Below are 24,357 nucleotides of genomic sequence, written 5' to 3'. Positions count from 1 at the left end.
ACAATCAATAACATAAATAAGGAATTGGACAATGAGAAGGAAAAAGAAAAACAATGGGAAGAGAAAGCAAAGGAAATAAAGAAACAAAGCAAAAATTAGTTGTCAGAAATGGTGTAAGAGGTACAAAAGGCTAATAAAACAATCAAAACCTTCAAGAATAGCTTTTTTGACTCAAAAAAAGAAATAAAAAAATTAGTAAAGCTAATTAAAGAAAAAATGTGGGGGGGAATTATGGAAAATATCGATAGGTTGTGTGATTGGTTTGAATTGCATCTAAATTTTTGAGCTAGGAATATTTGAACTCAATTGGGAGAACACTCACCAAGATGGATGATAGAGAAAAATTAATGATAAGTCTTTTTTTTTCCTACTCCTTGCTCTAGTAATTCATCAATGACATTCATTGGCAGGGAAGCTTACCAAAAAGAGTTGGAGACCAAAATGATGTCTGAAGTAGTCAAGTTTCCTTAGGATTCAACTCCTGAAGGCATTTTGAATTGCATCAAACCATTGGCAAATCTAAATGCGCTATTGGATGTAGCATTATTTTCAAGTTAACCTTCCAAACATGGAAGTCTAATGAAGTTAAAGGTCATCTACTATAACATAAAAAATGTTAAAACACCAAATGAAGAAAACTTTGATATCTTAAAAAGGTCAACCAAATCTTCAGTCATATCATAAGACATCCATTAAGCATCGGCGTATGTGACACTTGGAAAGTGATTTCAATCATCTTTGCAGTGTTTCCTTTATTTCTATTTATAATTGTTTGATATGATTTTAAATTTTGAACTTTATTTCTTGAACAGGATAAACGTAGCAGAATTAAAATATTATTTTTCTTACCAAGCCTATCAAATGCAAGGGAAAAAAAATGTTTCTAATATTGAATTTGATGCTCCCTTAATTCTATGTTTGTATAGAAGGGAATTCAGTGTCATTTGCTAAATGTTATAGTTGTAAATTTAGTACTTTTAACTCATGATTATGAAATTGGGCATTCAAATTTAAATTTTGCAAATTGAATTCATTGAATTTTTTCATTTAAATTGCTATATTTTCACAAAAATCATCAAGGATTGTCATTGTACCATAACAACATATCATATGAGCAAAATAATGCAAATAAAAAATAATAGTAATGATAAACTTTGAATGAATCTTGATTCACGAATCATGGCATCATCTAACTTAAAATGTACTTGTTTGTTTGACATTAAAGATTTAAAAAATGATATAACTTATTATGCATGATAGATGAATCATGATTAGATTCAGGTAATAATTCAAAATTGGCACATCATATTGTAATTGTTGAACTTGCCACATCATCTTGTCATCTGAATTTTCTAATTCCTCGACATCAAGTTCAAATAGTTCATCATGCTCAATTTTTTCTCCAATAGGCATACCTTCATCATCCTGATAGTAATCCTTAGCTTCAACATCAATGCTACCACTACTAGCACCACTACCTGAGTTACTAATCTCATTACTTGAAACATTGCCCAAACCTCTTCTTTGAAATTTGTTCATCCACAATTTTAGTGCACTTTCGTAAGGAAAAGTATTGATTTCATATCTAGATGTAAAGTATTGATTTCATATCCAGATGTATATAGCCTCTGAAAATTTTCCAAATTCTTGTCTATTTTATTTCATACCTTTGATTTTAGGAGCACCAAAGAACTGAAAACTCTCTCATCCTCCACAGACCCTAATATCATGGTCAAACATAATTTAACAACCTTGAAAATTTTTGATATTGAATCTCACAACACTTTGCTCTGAGCTAGATTTGTCCAAAGTTTGGTTATTGATCCTTCTTCTCTGGGGTTCCACATAAGATCATATTGTTCCATCATTGTATAGGAAAATGGATATGACTTCTCTCTCAAATGAGATTCATCTAAAACTATATTTATAGTCACCTCATTGATTTCTTTGCTTTTGTAAAATTGATCTATCAAAACAATTAACTTATCTCAAAAATCCTTAGCATTTATTAAACTCCAGTAATGGGGAAACACAACACACATTGATTCAAGCAATTCGTGTCAAGGAAATCTTTCTCTAATTTTTGAGGAAAGATTATAAGAAATATCCTTCATAGAATTCATTACAGACTCAACAATCTATTCAAACACTTCCTTTGTAACAATTATTTTTTGTTGTGTGGGTTTCTTTCCTTTTCTTGTGGACACGAGCCTTCCATAGTAGTGCATTGGTATCTCAACACCCTGTATATTGGCACATAATTCCCCCTTTGCATCAATCTTTAAAAAGTTATCAGGATTATCCAAATTTGTGATTCTCATTCGCCCTGAAATTTTTTCATCCATAGAAAATGAATATGAATTTCTATAGAGATTATCGAGGGTCGTGCATGTCATTTTATGCAACATATTATATCCTACAATATACATATATCTTTTTTGAATCTTCTTCACTATATTTCTCATTTCCTCTAGCATGGGGAGAACAGTTGCTAATGTTAAGAGTGTCTCTACATTACTTAATCTTTCAAGAAAATCACCATATTTTTGTTGACCACCCTAATCATCATGAGTAGATTCCATTGTACCAAGCAATCATGGATATTCGTAAAAAAAATTTGATGAGTTGGTCCATCGAAAGAGATCCATTTGGTTTCATTATCATTAAGCAACTTTCTCCCATTAGTTAGGCCCTCAGCAAACTATTAAAAAATCCCTAAATTGTTTAGGACATCGACGAAAGTGCCTATAGATATCTTTGATTAAAACTTTAACTCTGTATATTTATGAAGAGTTGTTGACAATTCCAAAAGATAGATTCATTATGTGGGCCATGTAGTGGATGCCAACAATGTAAGGTGCAACAAATTCTCTTAACTTTGTGAGAAGACCATTCTTGTGGCCTTGCATTATTGAAGCTCCATCTGCTCCAACATACAATAAATTTTGGGCAATCGTCATTTCATCTATACCTCCATATTCAATTAGGGAACTCTTTACTAGTTCAAATATGTTTTACGTCGTTGAATTATCCTTCATTTTAACAATAGTTAGTAGATTGGGTTTGCGGACAAAATTGTGTACAGTATAGACATGCATGCATACCCAAGAAGTATATTCTATTGTTATCACCTCATCTAAAGATAATGCAATAAAATTTGACTCTTTAATTTTTTCTTTGATATATTCCTTTTTAACCTTAGCAACACAACTTCCCCATTCCCATCTATTGTTTACTGACCAGTGACTTCTTGCATGATAATGAACTTTTGCAAAGTGTAATAAACTACTTAATGATGGGTAATCTATCATGGCACACCCTTTTCTTAAAATATAGAACACAATAGTTAACTAAAGAACTTTACCCATTTCTTGAACTTCCATTGCTTTTCCAATAATAGATTTGATGGAGCCCTTTACTTCAATAGGCTTCGTATGTATTTTCTCTTGAAATTCTAAGATTTTTGCATTCTTAATATGTTGACATTCCTCCTTGGTTTTCCATCTTGTAACTGATTTTTCCACTCCATCTATGATTTGCTTCTCATAAAATTTACCCATATGATTTTCTATGGTGTCAATTTTTAGCTGCAACCTCTTTTCCTTTTTATTTATCCTTCAGCATATCATACATTTGCATTCTACCAGAGGCTCACCTTCTTTTAGATTGTGTATAGGTTCAATGAATGGATACTTTGAGGCCCATTCTATTTGAAAATTCCTGATTGATATATCCCAATGTCAATTTTTGTTGGATTTCACACCAATTTTTGCATTGTATTTCCTTTTTCCCTTCCCTGGTCTACACCATCACCATCTTTGGAATTATCATCCAAGTCTATTATATTATTTTGGCTACTCTAGGTATTGACCTGCAGATCTTGGCTACTCTAGCTATTTACTTGAATATCTTCTTCAAGTTCATCGTGATCAAATATATCAAGTTCGCTAACTTCTTCAATATGTGCCAGTGGAACTAGTAGTTACATTGGTTGGGAATCTTTTAAATGCACTTGTGATGATGTTGCTTCCTGATTTTTGCCACCAAGATATGATGGCAAGGTGTGAGTGTGCTTGGCTGGCCTTTCTTGACTTCCACCACATGTAGGACTCTTACCCTTGTTCATGTTTGACATCTTCGAAATAATATAGGCTTCCATAAAATTCAAATTATTCAAAAATTGACAATCGACTATAGTCTATTACATATATTTATCTAAATATTATTCATTAGTAGTACGACCTACACTTTAAAATATAGATGTCTCAAGTCTCCCTAGTTACTATTCTGGTCCCATTTGATAACTGACCACTAACAGTCTAACTTGTATCTACTACATTTTAGAATGAACTAAAATTATAGAGAATAGATAGATAGGGGTCTGAGTTACTTTCCTTTGGCTAAAATGCAATCGTCGCACTCACGACTCGCTCATCAATGATTTGGTAGTATGAGAAATTGAGACTTCACTACTGAATACTACTTGGAATTGAGACAACCTACTAATCTATGACTATATTTATACCACTCTTTTTTGGCAAAATTCATGAGAATATTATAGCACATACCAAATATTTGGCGAAGCCCGCATAAGAAAAACTTGGATTTTGGAATTTATAAGGTGAATATGGCTCGTCCATTATACGACCATTCATAATATAGATGGAAAATTTTAATTTGTGTGGACACGCATCCATATATTTGGGGGGTGAATGTCATCCCTCTCCTATACCATTTTTTAAAACCAAAGGCAAATAGAGGTCATCCAAAAATATCTGCCTGGGAAATCATACATAAATGTGTTTAATTTGCCATGTTCCAAAAATATTTTTGATTGGCTATTTCTTTTTGAAACACGATCTGATGACATAAATCCTTTGGCAACGGGCCCAGGGATTTGACTTATATTTGGTAAACTTGGGGTGATGTGTGAACCCACATATGTGAAAAAACTTTGCCAAATTAATGTTGGTCATTGGGGAACAATCGCCATTTTTTGAATATTCACCACTATAGTGAACCCTGTACCAAATACAACACCTATGAACATGGGTAAGGTAAGATCATTTCATGGTTTGGCTAGTTTTTGTCGGAAGTTTATCAAGAATTATAGTTCTATTTGTAATGCTATGACTGGGATGATGAGAGGAGATAAAAAGGATTTCAAGTGGACACATGGAGTTGATAAAAGTTTTGAGACTTTGAAAAAAAAGGTTGTTGAGTTACCTATATTGGCTTTTCTTGATTTCAATAAGGTATTTCAAGTTGAATGTGATGCAAGTAGCAGTGCAATAGGAGTTGTATTGAGTCAAGAAGGTAAAACTATTGCTTCCTTTCGTGAGAAGTTGAATGATGCTAAAAGGAATTATTTAGTGTATGATCAAGAGTTTTATGCAATTGTTCAAGCCTTGAAGAAATGGAGACATTATTTGATTCCTAAAGAGTTTGTGTTGTATACTGATCATAAAGCTTTATAGTACTTAGGAAGTCAACTTAAATTGAATCAAAGACATATGAAATGGGTTGAGTACTTGTAGCATTTCACATTTGTGATTAAGCATAAAATTGGAGTTACTAACCAATTTGTTGATGCACTGAGAAGAAGATGTTCTTTGTTGACTAAGATGAAGGTAAAAATTCTTGGTTTTGATGGAATGAAAGTATTGTATGATACTGACCCTAATTTTCTGAAGCATAAAGAGAGTGTAGAGCACCAAATCTATTAGATCACATGAGTAAGCATGATGAGTATTTCATTCAAAAAGGTATGCTATTCAAATGAATTTAGTTATGTATACCAAGAAGTTCTATGAGAGTTAATTTTATTAAGGAAAAACATTGTGGTGAATTAGCTAGACATTTTGGAATCAATAAGACATTGAGATTGTTGAAGGATGAGTATTATTGGCCACATTTTGCAGTAGTCCATCTTTACGATGTCTATCTTCGTGTACAGGTCAATCCATATGTCCTCTATGCGATGAACATGGGTGAATACTCTTTTGATCATTGAGTGCATTCCTCAATAATAAAAATCATATCCAGCTTTGAACTTCTTCAATGTGATAAGATGAAGTTTTGCCTCCATAGTTTTTGCCTTACAAACTAAATTGATCATATATTGACCAATTACCAGGGGCTTAGCTATAGTGATACCAAATCCTAGCCTATGTTGAGTATTTTGATATGACTGCACTTTTATGAGCTATCAAGCTAATTCCATTAGTATGAGTTTATCAGTAGCATATATTAGTAGAGTATATGGTTCTCTTTTGAAATAGCCAAATCTCAAATAAATGAAAGTCAAAAATTACAAAAAGATAACACCAAATTGATTTACTCTATTCCAAGCTTCATTTGATACTCTCTTGATTACCAACTATTTATTAAATTGATACTTGAAATGTCCAAACAATGTATCTTGGACTCTCCTATAGTGGTCTTTTCTATGTGACAAGGTAATTTGATCATAATATTCCCAAATAGGAATTTGAAGCCGATCTCCTTTGGTTGAAAGCCCCGAGAAAGATCCAATAGACTCAAAAATGTAGACCATGTAGGAGTTAATAAAGAATGATGCTAAGGTTCCCAAATTGAGTAACTATTTACAAAGTATGGTATTGACAAGCTCTCCCCAAAAGATAGGTTCTTCATTATCAAAGATCTAAAAAATGAATTTGTACATATGTGGCTCAAATTTGCTAGAATCTTTGAGACCACATATTTGGCTAAGTAGAGTAATCAAATATTTGCATTCTAGATGTTGGAAATATAACAGGAGTAATTGAGAGGAGAGGGGTGAATTAGTTACTACTAAAATAAATCCCAGATCCCTTAGATGTTAATACAAAATGCAAACTGAAAACTGAATATTGTTAAAGCTCAGTAAACATATATAGAATGTTGTAATTCGATAAATGCTTGACATATAAAATTTATGTGTTATCTGTGATTACCATAACTTTAACTTAGTTATAAATACATAAAAGAAAATAGCTTGAACACATTTGACACCAAGATTTAATGTGGAAACCCAATTTGGAAAAAACCACCAATTGTAGCTAGTTACTATTTTCACTCTTCTGAAGTGAGCCCTGTTAGGAGCCAACCTTATTAAAGGTTACAAAACACACTGTTAGGTGTGACCCTGTGAAAGGATTTAATCACCTTATTAGGAGTGGCCTTGTTAGAGGTCTTTAGACAATTCAATAGAACTACCACCTTGTTAGAGGATTTGCAAATAGTTGTTAAGCCAACTCTATTAAGAGATTTAGATCACTGCTAAAATGGTTAGAGAGTAACAATGAGATGACCTGATTTGAATGCAACTAATTTGTTGATTACAAATCTCTCTTCTAGCTTGTACTTGATCCTTCCTAATCAAATATAGCTTTTCTACTTCACAAGGATATTCTACTTATCCTTCAAATTTGCTTCCTCTTATCATCATTAGATCTTCAATAACATCTTCATGCTTATATCTTCCTTATACATTGAAATCACAAACTTGACCTGATACTTATACCTTCCATTTTGTCAAGTCAACTCAAATACAACTTAGAATAATTAATATTCATCACCTCAGTCGGTTGGAATCAATAGATAAATCAATTAAGCTTACTATGCCAAAATAAGAAAATCCTTCATTAGCTAACCCAACTCAGTAGAAACTAACTCAGAAACAATTTCCTTTGTTAACTAGTAGAAGCTTGATTAACACTACAAACTTTATGAAAATCCTTTGGCAACCGAGTGAGCTCGGTTAGCACTAGTTCCATCCAACTTTCCTTCCTTAACCAAGTGAGCTCGATTAACACTTTCTTTTTGCATAATTTCATTTGATGCTTGAGTGAACTCGGTAGACATTGCCTTCTGAACTAGGAAATCATAGGAAAACTCGGTAGACACACAAAATTGTCTTCACTACCCAAGTGAGCTTGACATATTCTGACTAATAATGATATGACATTTGTGTAACATCAAAGATAACACACAATTAATCAATCGTATCCAACAATCTCCCTCTTTGGCATTGATGGAAACACAACATGTCATAGCACAATGAAATTTTAGATTGGTTCTTTGAGAACTCCTTCTATCAGTATGAACTCTTTCTTTCACTGGATTTTGTCTACAACAACTACTTCCAAGTTCATTCAAAAATTTTTGCTACCAAGTTCATTCAGAACTTTCTTCCTCTTTCAGCAAACTTCTTCTTCTTTGGAAAACTTCTCCCTCTTTGGTTGCTTACTTTTTTCTGATTCCAAAAATTTCTTAGAGATATGATAGTAAACTTCTCCCTCTTTGACAACACATGCCAAAGATAGCAATTCTATTAATACCAAAGTACCTTAAGTACTGATTCATCTACAATATGCCCTTACTAATTCTGCACCAACTGATTGATCTTCAACAGGTTTTGGTTGATGCATCACTAAGCTTCATTTAGTGAATTTTAGATAGGGGAATGACCCCTAGCTTACCTCTTAGATACAAAAATGCATCCTTAGGTAATGGCTTGATAAATATGTCTACAATATGTTCCTTTGTATTAACATATTCCAATCTGACTTCTTTTTCTTGTACCAATTATCTTAAGAAGTGATATTTTATTACAATGTGCTTTGTTTTGGTATGCATCACTAGATTCTTTGATATGTTGATTGCATTGGTGTTATCACAGTATATGACTATTGGATCCTTGATCTCTATCTTCATTCCCTCCAACAATTGTTTGAACCAAACAATGTTAGAACAATTAACTATTGTTGCCAAATATTATGCCTCTTCTTTAGATTGAGATGTACGATTTTGCTTCTTGCTTGTCCAAGACACTAGTCTTTTACCAAGAAAGAATGCTCCACCACTAGTGTTTTTTCTATCATCAATAATTCCTACCCAATCAGCATCAATAAATACTTTCAAGTCCAAATTTCCTCCAAGTTTATACCATAAACCATAGTCTTCAGTACCTTTCAGATATCGCATGATTCTTTTGATTTCCATCATATGATTTTCTTTGGGATTTGTTGAGAATCTTGCCACTATTCTAACTGCTAGAGCAATATTAGGCCTTATGTGTACTACATACTGCAATTTTCAATCATTGATCTATATGTGGTCTGATCAACTTCTTTGGAATCATCATTTTTGGAGAGGTTATGCCAGTAGACATAGGAGTTCCAACTGGTCTTGAATCTTCCATTCCAAACTTTTTCACTACTTCTTTGCTATACTTAGATTGAGTGATTTAGATACCATTTTTGATCTATTGTATTTGCAATCCAACACATAATTTTATCTCACCAAACATAGACATCTCAAATTCTTTACTCATTTTTTCTAAAAATGCTTTGCACAAGTCATCATTTCCTGTAAATAGAGTATCATCAACAAATATTTTTGCCAACACAATCTTCTTGTTTGGTCGTTCCTTGATATATAAACTACTATTATCATTTGTCCTTTGAAAACCAAGTTGTACCAAGTAATTATGAAGTCTTTCATACAAAGCTCTCAAAGCTTTCTTGAGACCATATTATGCTTTGTGTAAGTTGCAAACCATGTCTCTTTTGCTAGGCTCTATAAAACCTTTTGGTTGTTCAATGTAGACTTCCTCATCAAGAATTCCATTCAAGAATGAAGATTTGACATCTATTTGATATACTTTAAATCCTCTATGTGCTACATATGCTAGTAAAGTTCTAACACCTTCTAGTCTTGCCACAGGAGCAAAATTCTCACCATAATCAATACCTTCTTCTTGAGAAACCTTTGCACACCAATCTAGCTTTGTTTTTTGAAACTTTTCCATCTTCATTTATATTATTCTAAATACCCACTTTGTACTAATTACATTTTTATCCTTGGGTCTAGGAACAAGAGTCCAAGTTTTGTTTGTTTCTATTTGTTTTATCTCTTCATTCATTGCTTCAATCCAACTTTTATTATTCAAATAATCTTTTAACTTTTCTAAGTTCAAATCAGCAAGTAAACATGTACCTTTTAATTTGTGTCTTGTCATTGTTCCATTAGATTTGTCTCCAATGATCTAATCAGGTGTATGATGTCTTCTAACATATCTTGCTAACACAGGCTCTTGGGCTTTCAATGAGTTCCACCATCTTCATCTTGAATTTTAGTTTCAAGCTTGAGTCCTTCTATCTATGACTCAATTCCACCAGGCTTGGTAGTCTCTAATTGTGACTCAAGTCCTTCTGACTATAGCTTGAGTTGCACTATCTGCAACTTGGTAATTCTTGGAGATTTTGGGGACTAAGGAGATGAAGCTTCCTTTCTCTCAGATAGATTTGGTAGGGTATTAGTTTCATAGTAAACAAATCTTCTATAATCTTCTGGTTCCTTATTGCTTTCTTCTTCACTCTTTTCTACAAACTCATCAGTTATAACATGTGCACTTTCTATAATTTTATGAGTAGACAAGTTCAAACATTTATGTGCTTTACTTCTGCAAGAATATCCTAGAAATATACCTTCATCCATCACCTTTTACATAAAATTTGTCTTTTATAGATTCTTTTAAGATATAAAATTTGCTGCCAAGTACTTTCAAGCAACTTACATTAGGTTTGTAGCCATACCATAGCTGATAAAGAGTTTTGTTTGAATCTTTCTTCAACTATACTCTATTCAAGGTGTGAAATACAGTGCTGATAGCTTCCTTCTAGTATTTGAGAGCAACTTTCTTTTCAATCATTAGGGTTCTTACACAGTCCATGATAGATATGTTTCTTCTTTTAGCTATACCATTCTACTATGATGCACCAAGAGTTGATACTTGTCTTTTGATTCCTCTTTCAATGTAGAAATTATTGAATTCATTAGAGATGAATTCACCACTTATGTCTAATCTTAGGCATTTCAACTCTTTCTAGTTTCCTTTTCTACTCTTGCTAGATACCACTTGAATTTTTGAAAGGCTTTTGATTTTTCTTTTAGATACATTACTATCATCATTGTAGAATAGTCATGAACAAAAAGAATGAAAAACTTTTCTCCAATATAACTTTCTATTCCAATAGGTCCACATAAGTTTGTATGAATAATTTCCAAGACTTCTTCTAACTGATATTTTTTGCTTTTGAAACTAGTCTTTCCCATCTTACCAATTTGGCAATTCTTGCATAGACCCATGTTAGGTTTCTTCAAACTAGGAATACCTCTTACCCTTTTATGTTTTCTTATCTTAATCAAATTATCAAATTTTACATGACATAGCCAGCTTTCCTCTACTCGAGAAAAAAACATGAACAATCACTAAGATCAAGATAAAATAGATTACCTTTTGTTTGCATGCCAGATCCAACTAGATTTCCTCTTCCATCCAGCAATTTGTCTTGTCCATTCATGAATTCTACCTTGAATCCAACGTTATTCAATTATGCCACACTCAGTAGATTATGCTTTAGTCCTTCAACCCAATAAGAATTGTCACATACAAGTTCTTTAGTCAATGAAATACATCTTTTTCCTTTTATGTTACAAGGTCCATTGTTTCCAAATCTCACACTACCTCCATCATAATATTCTATGTGCTCAAATTTTGTTTTGTCTCTAGTCATATGATGCGAATAACCACTATCAATAATCCATATATCATTTTTGCTAACATGAGAGATAAGTGTCATCTTATCTCCTTCATCCAGATTTATCTTTCATAGCAATATATACTATTTCATCTTCATTGTTATCAGAATCTTTAGCTATAATACAAGATTTCTTACCTTTGTCCTTGTAGTTCTTGTAGTTTTTGGAATCCTTCTTTCCTTTGTGCTTATTGATTTTCTTCTTATCCTCAATTTCCTTATTTGGACACCTAGAAGAAATGTGACCAACTTTTTTATAGGAAAAGTAGATTAGAGGAACTTTACCTTTGTACTTTCCTCTACCTTTGGAATACTTCCTTGCAAGTAGGGCTTCAACAACTTCAAGATCATTGTCTAAACTTTCTTCTAATGACACTTCTTCTTCACTTCCTAATTGACTAGATTTTGATTTCTTACCCTTTTCTTTGAGTGAGAGTTTATCTTTAAAATCATATTCAATAACCTTTGAACTAGGAACATAGTTATCAAAATTATCTAACTCAAAAGTTGTCAATCTTCCAACTAGAGCATCCAAAGATATTTTTTTATTTGAATCACATCTCATTTCTTGAATAGCAGATACTCTAATTGCATAAATAGAAAGAAGAGTTCTAAGTACCTTGCTTACAACTATTTTCTCTTTAATGTCTCCTCTAGATGCTTTAATTGCACCTACACTTGCTTTGATTCTTTCCACATATTTGGCAATGTTCTCATCTTCTCTCATTCTCATATGATAAAATTGACCTCTAAGACTCTCAGCCTTAGCTCTTCTTACATTGTTATCTCCTCCATATATATCTTTTAGTTTGATCCACAACTCATAAGCTATCTTGCAATCTTTGACTTCATCAAATTTAACATAACTAAAAGCAGATGCAATAACAATCATCGTGACGTTAAGATTCTTCTTTTCAAAAATATCTTCAATAGATAATGTTCTAGTGGGAATCTTCTATTCAGTATCAAGATACTTGCATCCTAAGTCACTGATGGAAGCCAAGTGTAACCTCATAAGTCCTTGCCATGCTGCAAAGTTATGTCTATTTAGCTTGGGGATTTATCTTCTATAAGACATCCTAATCTTTAACTTAGGTTTTAAACCTTCTTTGTAAGCACAAAAATCTCTGATACCAATTGTTGGAAATATAAGAGGAGTAGCTAAGAGGGGAGGAGTGAATCAATTACTACCAAAATAAATCCTAGATCCCTTAGATGTCAGTACAAAATGCAAACTAAAAACTAAATATTGTTGAAGCTCGGTAAACACATATAGAATTTTGTAACTCGATAAATGCTTGACATATAAACTTTAGGTGTTATATGTGATTACCATTACTTTAACTTAGTTGCAAATGCATAAAATAAAATAGCTTGAACACATTTGACACCAAGATTTAATGTGGAAACCCAATTTGGGAAAAACCACCAATTGCAACTAGTTACTATTTTCACTCTTCTGAAGTGAGCCCTGTTAGGAGCCAACCTTGTTAAATGTTACAAAACACACTATTAGGTGTGACCTTGTTAAAGGATTTAACCACCTTGTTAGGAGTGGCCTTGTTAGAGGTGATTAGACAATTCAATAGAACCGCCACCTTGTTAGAGGATTTGCAAATAGTTGTTAAGCCAACTCTATTAAGAGATTTAGACCATTAATATAGTTAGAGAGTAATAATGAGATGACCTGGTTTGAATGCAACTGATTTTCTAATTACATATCTTTGTTCTGGCTTGTACTTGATCCTTCCTAATTGAATATAGCTTTTCTACTTCATAAGGATATTCTGGTTATCCTTCAAATCTGCTTCTTCTCATCATTAGATCTTCAATAACATCTTCATGCTTATATCTTCCTTGTACATTGAAATCACAAACTTCACCTTATACTTATATCTTCCATTTTGTCAAGTCAGCTCAGATACAACTTAGAATAATTAATATTCATTACCTCAGTCAGTTGGAATAAATAGATAAATCAATTAAGCTTACTATGCTAAAATAAGAAAATCCTTCGTTAGCCAACCCAGCTCGGTAGAAACTAACTTAGAAATGACTTCCTTTGTTAACCAATAGAAGCTCGATTAATACTACAAACTTTACGAAAACCCTTTGGCAACTGAGTGAGCTCAGTTAGCACTAGTTCCATCCAACTTTCCTTCATTAATTGAGTGAGCTTAGTTAACACTCTCTTTCTGCATAATTTCCTTTGATGCCCAAGTGAACTTGGTGGACACTACCTTCTAAACTAGGCAATCATAGGAATGCTCAGTAGACACGCAAAACTATCTTCACTGCCTGAGTGAGCTCGACACATATTGACTGATAATGATAAAAAAGAGATAGAAAAGTGAAGACTTAAAAAATAAAGATAAGATATTACCTTTCTTTGAACACAAATTGAAAGGGATGATGGATGGAAAATTGGTCATTTCTATTCATTAGAGAAACTTGATGTCAAAATATTTTTCATAAATTATTTTTTACAATAATGTTGAGACCCTTTGTATGACATTTGTGTAACATCAAAGACAACACACAATTAATGAATTGTATCCAACACCAGATTGAAGTTAGATATGTGAATGGTTTTGGGCCATCTTGAAAAATTATTCCTTTTGACCTTCAACCAATATGGATTTATATACTTCTGATAATCCACCTTCTTCTCATTCCATAGCTCTAAAGACATCTCCTTTGACAAATCCACACACTCTACATTTTGAGGAACCTTAAAAAGATTTGTTCAATAACCTTTGAGTCAAAACCAATGATGACCTTTCCATCTGCATCTTTAATTGTCTAATTGATCTTTGGACTGAACTATAGTGCACATCCTAATACAAATTCTTATTCCAAGGAATCCATAGGGAAAGTAGAAACCAAATGAATATTACTTTTCTTGATGTGTCTCATTTCATGAGTTGAAGGAGCTTCAACCCTTTGTATGAAATCAACCATGTTAATGTGCCTGAGCTTTGTGTTAGAAAGGCTATCTAGAGGTAATGCAACCTAAGATGAAGTCTCATGAGCTAACTCTTTGTCATATTGGTACTTCATCTTTCCTTTAGATTTTGTGGATGAGGCCATTTCTTGTGCTACAACCTGAAAATTCCAAAATTTGAGCACATCATCAAAGACTATTGATTTCATAAAGATGTTGATTCTTGATTGACAACAATGGATCTATGAGGGACAATATGTTCAAAGTACAAATTCAAATATATTATGCAATGGCTTTGAATGGAAATGGTAAGCTTATGTAAAGGACTAAAATGAGACTTAGAGAGATAAAATAGATGTGGGTGAAGGATGGTTTCTTATGTAAATGCTCTGAGAATTTTGGCTTTTAAAGAGTGACCTTTAGCCAAAATTGGGTTCTCTAGATAAAATTACATGTAGAGTAATTTACATGTAATCATTATTTTTATACAAACATGTAATTTGGTTTGGAGGATTTTAGTGTGGATGAAGAATGGGATTACATGAAAATGCAATCAAGGGATGAGATTACATGTAAAGACATATGGAGAATGAGATGCAATGTGCTATGACATGTAATGATAAATGTGGAATTAAAAGAACACTTGCATGAAAAGGTGAAAAGTGGAATGAAGTGAAATGATCTTCCATCCTTGGGAAAGAACTTGCATCTTCTTTGAAAACAATCAATGGAGCTAAACACAAAACAAAAACATACTTTTGGTCTTTGACCTTTTCTCTCCTATGCAAATTCAAATTTAGAATTTGGGGAAATTCTAAACACTAAAAATGGAAGTTCTCATCTTATTTTAAGAAAAAATGAACTTTTCATGGTACATCCTGATACAAATATACAAGGATGAATACAAATATGCAATGAAATAGAAAGATAAGTATGATTTGTCAAGCAAAGTTGAAAATGTCTACTTACTTGGAGATCAAAGAGCCAAATGTGGAAGATTAATTGGTTTAAAGAATGAGTCTCCTCCAAATTTGAATCTTCAAATAACTATTTTGGCCTCCTCCACACTTGCAAATAATAGATATTAATGAGTAATGAATGGATATTTTTGCATGGATATGCCAAAAATGTCCTCTAAAACCCCCAATACACAAGTCATTTTTGCCAAATATCAAATAGAGGGATGTTTTGTGCAAAAAACATGGTCTTGGTATGACATGATATAGGTCGTTTTAGACAAAAAAATGCCAAAAACATGTTCTTTGATAGAAATTATAAGGCGCAAAACCTTAAAATGATTCCTATTTGAGAAAAAACATGATTAAAATTGCCCTAAATCTGGGCATTTTTTGCAAAAATGTGGCTTCAAAATGCTATGATATGAAATGTTTTTTTAATGAGATTCAATGTATAGGGCATAAGAATGCATGAAGATGGAAAAACTACCTTGGTCTCATGGATTTCAAGCAATATCATGGGTGGATATGGAGTTTATTAGCAAAAGCATGTTCTTGGGATGCAATAACATTAACATTTTTTGTCGTCTTTGCAAATCATGGTCTCTAGATGCATTAGCATTAGCATGTTTTAAATGACATGAAACTTAGTCACTTATTCAAATCACACTCTTGAAGTGCATTTTCATGTTTTAAATTGCATGCAACTTGGCTTCTTATGCAAATCACATTCTAGGAAGAGCATTACATGTTTTAAAAACTTATCCAAAATAAGCATGTAGTGCAAAATCACACTCTTGGAGGGTCACTACATGTTTTAAAGAGGCCTTTAGATGCAAGTCACACTCTTAGAGACCCATTGCATGTTTTAAAAATGCATGCAGTTGCATGTTTAAGTAATTTGAAATGCCTTTCTAGTGCAAAATTGTGGTCTCTAGAGGCATTTACATGCAAGCATGTAAATAGGTTGAAAAATATGTATATGCACAAGTTAAATAATCAATTAAGCACATGTCTAATTGATTTTTGAGGAAATGTCACTTATTTGGGTAAAAAAATAACATTTATACTATGTAGTTTTATTATTATGTGCAAATATCATTTCAAAAGGTAATATTTAAAGGTTCTTAGATGTTTTAAATAAAACATAAAGTATCTTATAAAATAAATCAAACTATATAGTTAATAAATTCATTTAAGTGAAAATTTTAAAAAGCAACTAAACATGAAAATATAACATAAAGTGCACTATAGTCACTTAAGTGATAAATTTGAGTGATAAAGTAACTTTAAAACATAACATAAAGTGAATTTATGTTATATTTTTTAGAAAGTGAATGTCAACATGAAAATATAACATGATTTTTTAAATCATGTAATTGCATCTGGAGAGTCCATTTTTTGGGCACTTATTTGGTCATATCTTTTTATTTCCAAGTCTAATTAAGTCCTAAGATATACTAAATTGAAAGGAAAACTAAAAGTAGTGATTTGCAAAAAACCAAAAGACCAAAAGAAAGCAAATACACACCTAAAAACAAGAAAAGGATGTTGAAGGCTTCAAAAATCAAACATAGGTTCAACAAATAGAAAAATTAAAAGGATGTGATGAAAACCCTCAGTAAAAGGAATCATTATATTAATTGTGTTCAATTGGTTGATCAATGTCAACCAATTAAATAATGAATCAACTCAGAGAGAAACAAAACTTAGTTGAAAAAGTTTTGAACTGCTACCTACATTTTGTGGCGACAAAATGTAGCACAACACATTTGTAATAATAACCATTGAAGTTATTCCCAACTTTCCTTCTATCAGCTCTTGACTTGCATTCTCAAGCTTTATGTCCATATGTATTGTAGTTGTAGTAGTAACCATTAAATGGTACCTTTTATGCTTACTTCTTTCTTGTATTCACAAACATCTTCTGTATGATTATATTATCCTTAATGGTAGCAAACATGATGATATTTCAATCTTCCTAAATCTTGTCCTTTTGTCATTGATTGATCAGAGTTTGGTGTTACACCCTTCTCTTTTGTAGTGTTTATGATAGTAACCTTATTGGTACTATTCAATTGCTCCTTTTGTTTGACCAAAAGTTTTTCCAATTCCTACATACTTTTTCAAATTGGTAAGTCTAACATTTATCTCCCTTTCAACTTTTAGTTCATTGTTTAGTTAATCATTCTCCCTTTTTAGTTTTTGATTTTTAGTTTTGAGATTTTGGATTCTTTCACTATTTTTGTTAATCAAATCATCTGGAGCTTGAATGTCTTTTCATAATTAGGTCTTTTTTAGTCATTATTTCTAGGGCATCTTGATATCTTGAGTCAACATCATGATTTTTAGTTTCAAGAGTTCCTACTCTATCTAGTAATTCAATCAATCTAACTACTTGACTCTCATATTCTCTTTTCATTAGATTGAAATATTCCTTTAGTTCTTTGTCCATTTCATGTAATTCATCATTTTTCTCCAGTAGTTCTTTTATTGTAGCATTTGCTTCCTCAAAATTGACACTTCCCTTAGAAAGTCTATCTAAATCATCAAGACTAATTTGTAATTTTTCAATGAGTTCTTTTATTATTGTGAGTGAGGCTCTCAATTTGTCCTTTAGTTCAAAGATATGTTCATTTGCATTCTGCAGGGATTCTTCCAGTTCTAGATATTTATAGCTAGCCATAGTCCCAAACCTAATTGAGTTATTAAACTTCCTTTTGAGAACCAAGATCTCTGATACCAATTTTTGGTATCTACAAGTGAGGTGAGGTATTGAGAGGAGGCTTGAATACCTAATATTCCACTTTTACAAACACTTCCTTCACACTAATCGATAGTCTGTTAAAACACTTAGCTCAGTATTTCTTCTTGTAACCAATAGTATTATCAATAGTTAATGTACATTTGTATGAACAATAGTAATGTAAGGTTAATAAACAAACCATAAACTCATAAATACACAACACATTGATTTTGGTATCGCATAAAATCCTTGGTCTGAGGGGAAAACTCTGGTGGGGATGATACCCACAACTCATCACTGCAATAACAAGGTGCTTAGTTAAAAGCTTACAATAATGTCATCTTCTAAATGACTACACCCTGTTAAAAGTGTCTAATATCCTAATAAGAGTATCAAAATTCATATTAAAGACTACTCTGCTAAGAGATTTAATCCCACTAACTCAATGTTCACCTGATTAAAGGTTTTACAAAAAGTTCAAAATAACAACTTCTAAGTCCTGTTAAAGACCACTTTATAAAAATATTTTACAATCCTAATGATAAAATTGTTAGGTAAAAACAATAAATTGACCTATACTTTTCCTTTCCTTTTGCTTAATAGATCCATTTTGCCCTTTTCTAACTATCCTTTTCTGATAGCTTACTATATTGTTCTACTTCTGATAGCTTACTGCACTATTATGTTTCCAATAGCTTACTACATTATTCTCTCTCTCACTCTTCTTCTTATGATCTATTTTACTTACTTCTTTTTTTCCCTTTTTGTGACCTAATTGGGGTTTCTAAACCCCTCACATAAACTATTTTGAATTTTCTTTCTAATTATGTCGATAGACCTTATCATCTTTAATAAGCTAAGCCTTATAAGATTTTGATGCCATTATGACTTTCGATAATGTTCTATACTCCAATAGTGTCCATCAAGACAATAGTGTTACTTAGCTTGTCTTTTGTTTTCCAGCAATGACAACATGTTGTAAACTCACCACCGCAAGGGTCTAGGATTTTTTCAAGGTAACAGTAAATGCCAACTGGTCATGACATAGATATGTGAAATCTACATGAAGTTGGAAAGAAAAGAAAATATCATATTATGGGAATACTTCAAAGGTTCCTAGAAGGAAATCAATCAAAGAGAAAGGATACCCACTAGTTTAACATAGAGATTCAAAGATCAAGTTTGTTTTCTAGCAAGCACAAACAAATACATTGTGTGTGCAGTTTAACTAGAAACTCTTTGTTTGACACCATTCAATTATGAAGGGAAAGAGGAAGAGGAAAGTTTTATTATATAATGGATTGTAGCATTAGAAGAAAGATCAATCCTTCCAAGGTTTGGCACTTGTACAAAGACAAGGAACAAACTTCTCATTGAGAAGAAGAAAGCCTAACAACCAATCCCATAGAAAGTAAACTAGGAGTTAGGCCTCAAGACCATTTAAGATGGCATCATTCAAGATAATGAGTATTGAATAAATGAAAGTAGAGATGGCTATGACTCCCCCATGAATGACTCAAGCTTAGGAGGAAGAGTCACCATTGACTTAACTAGATATTGAAGAGACAAAATCAAAATATGATGCAACTGGAGTAGCTATAATTATAGAGGAAACCAAGGAGGTGGAAATAGAAATATCAAGGGCATTGAATAAATGTAAGATGAAATCTAAACCAGTCCCCATCAAAGAAATTGTAAATACAATTGCTATAAAGCATGATTACTTAATTTTGAACAAAAGATCTTCAAGATTTTCTAAAGATAACAAGAATAAAACCATAATGGTTTTATTGGAAAGAATGAGATAAATTGAGAGCAAACCATATAATATTGGATTGTTGATACCCAAGGAATTAAGAAAAATATTAAATGAAAAATGGAGTACGAGTATGAAAGATTATGAGAAAATAGTTGATTTGATATCCATCTTCTAAAAAAAGTTCTCCATTTTAAAAAAAGTTGATTTGACATCCATCTAATAAATTTTAAAGTTCTTTTTAGTTGCATATGTCAAAAAAATTCTTACTACTTCTAATCTAGTAATAGGTGCAAAAGTTTCTTCAAAATATAATCCTTCTTTCTGTGAATAACTTTTACATACAAATCTTGTTTTATTTCTTACAACTTCACCTTATTTATTCATCGTGTTTCTGAATACCCATTTAGTTCCAATAACATTCTTATCCTTAGGTCTAGGGGCTAATTCCCATATTATTTTCTTCTCAATTTTTTCTAGTTCTTCTATCATAGCTTTTATCCAATAATCATCTTTACAGGCTTCATTAGCATGCTTAGGTTCAACTTGAGAAATTAAACATAGTTCTTCTTGTATCTTGTTTCTTGTCATCAGTATTTTGTCTTTGCTTCTAATAATTTGTTCAACAGGGTGGTTCTTTATCAATTTTTTGTTAGGTGTCACTATTTCAACCTTGATTTTTGTTCCAGGTTCAAATCTAGGTTCTTCTCTCTGTTCATCTCTCAATACTTCTCTTTGAATTTTAGTCTACAAATTAGTGTTTTTCTTATAAAATAATTCTTGGTCAACAATCTCTCTATTAGGCCTTGGATTAATCTCTTCAACAAAATTATACTCAAGTATCCTTTCCTGAATTCTAAACTTTTTATCAACTCTTAAATTATCACTCTCAACAATAGTCTTAGTTCTCTAATTAAAACATTTATATGCCTAGCTTTTCAATGAATGTCCAAGGAACATACATTCATCACTTCTTGAATTAAAATTTCCAACATCATCATCTCTCTCAATGTAACATTTACTTCCAAATATTCTAAAATGCTTAACATATAGTGTACGTCCATACAAAAGTCCATAAGGTGTCTTACTAGTGCCTTGTCTGATTTGTACTCTATTCATAGTGTATATTATTGTATTTGCTAATTCTCTCCAAAATATTTTTGATACACTATTTTCAAGCATCAACTTCTCTTGTTGCCTCTATTACTTTTATGTTTATTTCTACTGTCCCATTATGTTAAGGTGTCTTAGGGGCTGAATATTGTCTCTTTATACCATTATCTTAACAAAAATTATTAAACTCATTTAAAGTAAATTCCCCTCCTCTATTAGATCTCAAACATTTAATCTTCAAACTAGATTCTTTCTCAACTCTACTCTTAAATATCTTAAATATCTCATAAGCTTCACATTTTTCTCTAAGAAATGATACCCACATCATTCAAGTGAAATTATCAACAATAATCATAAAATTCCTTTCACCATAGAATGCTCCTATCTTTGTAGGAACACTAACATCTGTGTGTATAATCTCCAACTTTGCTGAAGTAGGAAATTTCTTGCTTGGAAATTAATTTTTATTTTGTTTTGCCATTACACATCCTTAAACACCACATTAGTAGGTTTCACAATCTTAGGAAAATCTCTAACTACAAATGTAGTATTGACCTTCACAATATTATCAAAGTTGATGTGACAAAATCTCTTATGTCATAACCAACTATCATCCACCTTAGAAACTAAACATGTCATCTTAGTAGGATTTAACTAAAATACATTGCTAGTACCAAACAATGTACCATTTTTTGTCTTTGATAATATAGGTCTCCTCTGTGAACTAAATTGATATCTCTTGTCCACTAGTTGTCCAACACTCAAAAGATAATGTTTCAAACCATCCATAAAGTAAACATCGTCAGTGTTAGTCTTTCCATCAAGTGTAATAGAATCTTTTCCTTTTATATGACAATTACATTATTTCTAACTCTAAATACTCCTCCATCATAGCTATTGAATTCAACAAACGTATTTGTATCTCTAGTCACATGATGGGAACAACCACTATCTATAATCCAATCAGATTTCTTCTTTAAAAGATGAGAGTCCTTATGCTCTATTCTAGCTTTCTTGTGACTCATAAGAGGACATATTCCATGATTGATAATTCTTGCAAATATTTGTTTCTTCCAAGACATATTTCTATCAGAGGTGATAGATTCTTAGACCTCTCTTGGAAAGATGGAACCCTTCTTCCATTTACCAAAAGATAAACTTATCTACTAGTTTCTTTTTGCCACTTCTGATATCTATGACCAACTTAATTTTTCTTGGAACCTATTACTTAATCCTAAAGACTAGGAAAGTATTCTATTGGACCTTTGGCATAAACCTTTAGAACTTAAAAAACTATGTTTCTTCTGACACTTTCTCTTGCACAAGTTACCAATATCTCAATTGGATGGTGATCAAAATACTTTCTCCTATTGCAAAATACTTGAAAAAATCCACCACATTTTCTCTGGTTACCTATTTTCTAGAGATTTTTGGGCCTTTCTTGGATTTGTCTTTGATCATAATTTCAATATGCATAATGCCATAGCTGGGAAGATCTTGAGCATCACAAGTAGTTGCAATATATTTTGGTATGTTCTTTTAGTTGAAATTCTATGGTTGTTATGGAAAAAAAGAAATGATAAAATTTTCTCTAGTGTTTCAATAAATATTACTTAGTCTTTATAGAGAATCATTTATCATAACATTTCATTGCATGTTACATGATCCTAAAGATAGAGGAAAGAAAGTTCAAGGAGTTACTACAAATTGGAGCTGCTACCAGCTAAAGAAGGAGGTCAAGTTTGGCTACATGACTGATGTTAAGGAAGAAAATCTATCTACCTTTGAGAAATAAATGGAGGCAACTAGATCAGCCATTCAATAAAATAGGAGGCTACCAATTTTAGCTACATCAATTTCCATCTTACCACTTGTGATGGTCACTGTTTCACACCCAGGTCCCTAGGGGCGGATCAAAGTTGTATCTAGGGCTACAATTATGGATTAGATGTTGTTGGTTGTCTTGTAATATGAAAAATGTGCATGGACAACTTATGTTGTCATCTATTTACAGGCCTCCATAAGAGAGCCATATATGAACTTGTGAGCATAAGTAGATAGTATCTTTTGAGATGTGATATATAAGAAGTTAAAGGCTGCAGAGATGTAATGGTTTGATATTTTATACTCAATAGAAAAAATATGTAACACTTAATGAAATATTTTCAAACTAAGCATGAAGTTGTAGAAAACATTCGTGATAGGCTAGATAGGTATTTCACTCTTCAAGATAATGTTGGATATGAAGACATGGGATGTGACAAGCTTCCATTTTCAAAATTGTCCATACACATATCATTCCATTGTATAAAAAGTTCATAAAGAAGATGACGTGGAAGGATATGACTACAATAATAGAAGAAGTGAAACCTATAGAAGGTGAAGGACAAGAAGGAGAATGAGGAGAAGGAAAAGAAGGAAAAGTAGGAAAAAAAAAAAGATGAGGAGTAAGAGTAGCATAAGAGAAAGGGGGGAAAGAAAAAAGAAAGAAGAGGAGGGAAAAATGGAGGAGGAAAAGATGTAAAAGCAAGGAAGAAAAAAATAAAAGAAAGATGAAAAAAATCAAGAAGAAAAGGAAGAGGAGGATAAGAAAGAGGGAAAAAGAAAAGACAAAGAAGAAAAAGAGGAGGAGGAGGAGGAGGAAATAAAGTAGAAGGAGACTCATAAGAAAAGGAGGAGAAGATTAAGAAAAAGAAAAAGACAACCAATAATAAGTAGAAGTATAAGAAAAAGAAAAAGAAAAGTCGAAGTACAACTCAAAGAACATGGTATACCTTTTATCAACCTAATCATTGCACCTCTTTTAGGTGCAAGTGCTAGTTTGTTATGAATAAGTAGCTAGCCTATGTTGCTTCTTGTAGAAGCAATATTGAAAGCCATGGATGATGGAGGTTAACCAAGACTTCAAGCATAGATTTGGGCTCTAATAATTATTGCATCATTTCCACACAACTCAACACTCTCTGAAATGAAAATTTTACTTTACTATGGCTATTTATTTGTATTCTTTTGAGACTTGTTTTTTTGTGGGTCTCTAAAGGCTAACATACACTTTGTTGTTGTGTAGCCTTATTACAAACATATATGCCTAAACCAAGCCTAAATTAAAATGCTAGGCCTTTAAATTCAAGTGTGTAGGCCTAATCATACCTCAAATCTGGTTGAGTGCCCATAGATGGCCATATATTCCATTATATTTGGCATCTATTGATTCTTGTACCTTTTAAAACATATAA

Source organism: Cupressus sempervirens, chromosome 4 (genome assembly GCF_028749045.1).
Source record: "Cupressus sempervirens isolate cs-2001-9-10 chromosome 4, ASM2874904v1, whole genome shotgun sequence".
In the NCBI taxonomy this organism is placed as follows: Eukaryota; Viridiplantae; Streptophyta; class Pinopsida; order Cupressales; family Cupressaceae; genus Cupressus; species Cupressus sempervirens.
The sequence above is the reverse complement of the archived record's forward strand: the minus strand, read 5'-3'. Positions refer to the sequence as shown.